This window comes from Haemaphysalis longicornis, unplaced genomic scaffold (genome assembly GCF_048455015.1).
Source record: "Haemaphysalis longicornis isolate Haplotype H1 unplaced genomic scaffold, Haemaphysalis longicornis Haplotype H1 scaffold_7, whole genome shotgun sequence".
In the NCBI taxonomy this organism is placed as follows: domain Eukaryota; kingdom Metazoa; phylum Arthropoda; class Arachnida; order Ixodida; family Ixodidae; genus Haemaphysalis; species Haemaphysalis longicornis.
This window is the reverse complement of record NW_027526422.1, coordinates 89,178,926-89,182,659: the sequence shown is the minus strand read 5'-3', so window position 1 is coordinate 89,182,659 and position 3,734 is coordinate 89,178,926. Positions and strand designations below refer to the sequence as shown.

General features: G+C 44.1%; 1 non-coding gene across 1 annotated transcript; it reads right to left on the bottom strand.

Annotated features, from left to right (window-relative positions):
- Positions 1-1,910: 1,910 nt before the first annotated feature.
- Trnam-cau (transfer RNA methionine (anticodon CAU)) lies at positions 1,911-1,983 on the bottom strand. The gene has a single exon. It is a non-coding gene; the product is annotated as a tRNA-Met (tRNA).
- Positions 1,984-3,734: the final 1,751 nt, after the last annotated feature.

Sequence of the window (3,734 nt, the reverse complement as noted above, 5' to 3'; positions counted from 1 at the left end):
AATCAATTTGGTGTTGACAGGAGCTGTGGGCACAGTTTATGTGGAAGACTATATTGGCGCTACATTTGCTGCCCTTACCAGCGTGTACAGCGCTGTGCTCTCGCTGTTTATTAGTTACCAGCACAATTTTTACAACGGTGTGTGAAGTTGGTGAAATGAAGTACGTGCTTCCTGCTTCGGCGTGATTCTTTCCAGGCCATCAGTAACAAGGGTGGCAAAGTTGTGCTTGTGCCAGAAGCCAAATTTTTTGACACTTTAATTGTGATCAGTACTTGTAGTGTACCTTGTAACTTTGGAAGCTCGGAAAAGGTGGTACAACATGACCAAATATACAGAGTTGTAGGCACGACGAAAAGAGGCATATTAACACGCGTTTACTTCAAACATGATTTGTTTGTCACATCTAATATAATTCAGGCCTCTTTTTTCCCAGCTGTGCTGATTTCACTCCCCAAAATAAGGCACCTGCTGGTCTTTTTATGCACAGAAAGTATGGTGAGGTTTCAAAACATTTCAGGCTGCTGCGCCAAAACTATACGGACAAAAACGCTGTTCAGCGGCGCGTACTACAGTGCACCAGAGTGGAAGATCAAGTGCACTGGGCACCAGTAATCTAGACGCAAGAGAACTAGCTCTTGTCAAATGAGGGCCTTCAAAGGTATTCCTTTGGCCTATTCTTCTCCCCACAAAAGCCACAGATTCTATGATCTAAATGGGAGCGCAAGCAGCCGGCAGAGTCTTCAGCCAGTGCCCACGTTTGAGGACACAGAACCATTCTTCCCTATTGAGCCACAGCAGATCAAACCTGATGGCGTGATATGGGGTGCGCACACACCTTCCAAAATAAAAAGAAAGAAAGAAGTGCGGTTACAAAAGCCGGCGAATTTAAACGTGCAACACAATCCTCCGAATCCTCCACTCGGAGTGGTTTTGCCTTGCCCGCAGGTGCGCCGTAGATAATACAACACGTACCGAACGACAGCCGATGTACCAAGAAGGAGAGTTATCAGCCTGCGCTTACGGCGTGTACAAAAAGCGCGTGCTTTTCATCGTAAACAATGAAAAGCACAGCCGACCTAAACATGAGTGCCGGCACGGCCGATTTGCAGGCCGGCATGGTACCTCGTACTAGTTTCGGCGATCAACGACGACGACCAAATCCAAAAAATAATAACAAAAAACAGGTGACGTCACTTCCGTGGGGCGCTCCAGCCAGCCCCGATCGGGCGAGGCTGGAGCACCCCGGGAGAAAGGATCCCCGGGGTGCAGCAGCCTTTGCCATTCCTGCCTCCACAGATTTAGGAATGCAAAAGAGTACGTTTTCTTTGTTCACTAACCTGTCTCTGTGAAAACTTACGTAGAAATGTTTTTGCAGTGTTAATTTTGACCTAGTCAAAGCTTCTGGGCACCGCGGTGATCTAAAAAAAAATATTCGGTTGTAGAAGAGGAAATTTAAGCGCACAGATACTAAAGATAATGTGAAAAGCTAGAAATATTTTTATTTTCTTCAGTAATTCTCGGTTCTGCATTGGGATTTCAGAGGGAAATAGCCGTCCTCGTATCTTACATTATTTAATTATTCCTTACCCTTAGTTGAAGTACTTAAAACAATAATTACATCTGTAATTTCACTTTTTTTTCAAAATTACTGTTACATAAATGAAACCTGTCTATGAAAACTGCATTGGTACTTTTGCATTCCCCATTCCCTCACCCTTCTCTTACCCTGTGAGGACAATGAAGTGTCTCTGTAAATAAATGAAAAATAAGTTTCCTCCGTATGTGTTGAACTGTACCATGCAGAAGCAACATGTATGCAGGCTGGTCGGTAATATTGACACCTCAGCCTTGATTATATGTGCTCAAATAGCCACCAAAACGTGATGCACAGAAGAAAAAAATAGCCGCCTTGCCCCGGGTGAGGCTCGAACTCACGACCTTCAGATTATGAGACTGACGCGCTGCCTACTGCGCTACCGAGGCGGACAGCAAATGTGGGAATTATGTCTTTTATAACCGCTTATTTCACGCAGTTGTATATAAAAGTTTGTTTGCATCAGTTGCATAAGATAATGTCCGACAAAATATTTAAAATTTAAAGGTTACCAGCAACAAAACTGTGAGGCTTCCCATTATTCTTCATCCGCTGTTCATCTTTGCTCAGTTGGTTCAGCTTTGGCCTATTTCCACGGCAACCGTCGGAATAGTTGGTTTAGCTGCTTTAGCATCGGTTAACGAGTACTCTGCGATCTCTGGTTGTCTGATTGTGTGCGTGTGATTGTGTTTCGCAACTTCGCCGATCTGATCGTGTGGATTGACAATGGACCCCGAGCATCGAAGAAAGTTCAAAGATCCCGAGTTAGTTAGCAGCTTGGCCAGCTGCATCAATTTCGACGTCTTAGCCCCGAGTTTGTTAAGGAGAGGTATCCTAACTGCCGCTATGGTCGCCGATATTTGGGTGAGATCGTCGTTTGTCCGTTTGTCGCTGCCTTGGTTGATTAATTGCGTGAAACTCGGCAGCGTTCATTACAAAAAAAGGCAAAAATGGGCAGGTGGAGTTTGAATATATGCTAAAACACTTCATTGATGTTCAGCTTTAGTGCACCAGAGGTGATTCAACCAAAGTACTAGTCAGGAAAAAAAAAAAAAAAAAAATGAACACTGTGGCCCGCGCCAGAGTTCCTTGACCTTTACTGTCATCTCAAAACGCAACAAGTCGCAATCAAAACCTTGGAGGGGTGCGCTGTCGACAGCTTCACAGTTGACGCCGGCGTTTTTGTTCACTTCGAAACTTCAGTTTCGGTCAATGTAGCTCTTGGACATGTCATTTCGCGCTCGACACGATTGGTACGACGTTGTGTGTATTTTATCACCATCTGGTGGCTTTGTTTCCTCCATAAGCGTGTTAGGAATTTATAAATATGATCTTGGTTGCGTTTTATTGACACTTGATTAGCGGACAGTCCGCAAAATCGCGGCAGGACGGTAAATTCAAAATCACACCGTTTCTAGAGAACGTAATCGAGACGAGGACTTCATACAGAGGACGATCGCAAAGTGGAATGGGCCTTGAGTGTGGCTGTTACCTCCTTTAACTAGATGCCAGGAATGTGGCCCAAAAATGTGCTACCAAACACTTTTCCTGAAAACCACTCTCGTTGATGTAGGGATTTATTTAATTTAGTATCTTCGATGATCCGAGTGGTATGTGTCACTTATCCATAGAAGATAGTGGATCTGTGTTATGCTCTTCTTTTAAACGGCGGTCATTTCTCTCGCGTGGATTTGGATCGATACTGCCACATTCCAAAAATGTGTCGAACTGTTTTTTTTTCTTTCTGTATACCACATTTCTGCTGTCATTTCTGGCATACTTTTCTACAAAGCTCTTCCTTCTCAAAAGCCTGCTTTAGCCTAAAAAATCAAAGCACTACCCTTAAAGTTATGGCAGAGAGATTTGCCTCTCTGATCTTACACGTTGTCCTGCACATCTCTGACGAAGTTTTTGAAGTTCTTTTAATTTTTTCCCTCCGTTTATTTGTGGTTGGGTTGTCTGTCTCCTTTGGATTTTTTTTTATGGTTACCATGGTTGCCATTTCTGCTTCTCTGTTGTTCACATATTTCATAGTTCTTTGTTGTTTCATATAAGGGTACAGTCGGGGACTTAATTTTGCAAACCACGCGAGCGCGTGGCAAAAGCCACCGATGCGCGCTCTGGAGGCCCGGCGCCTGTT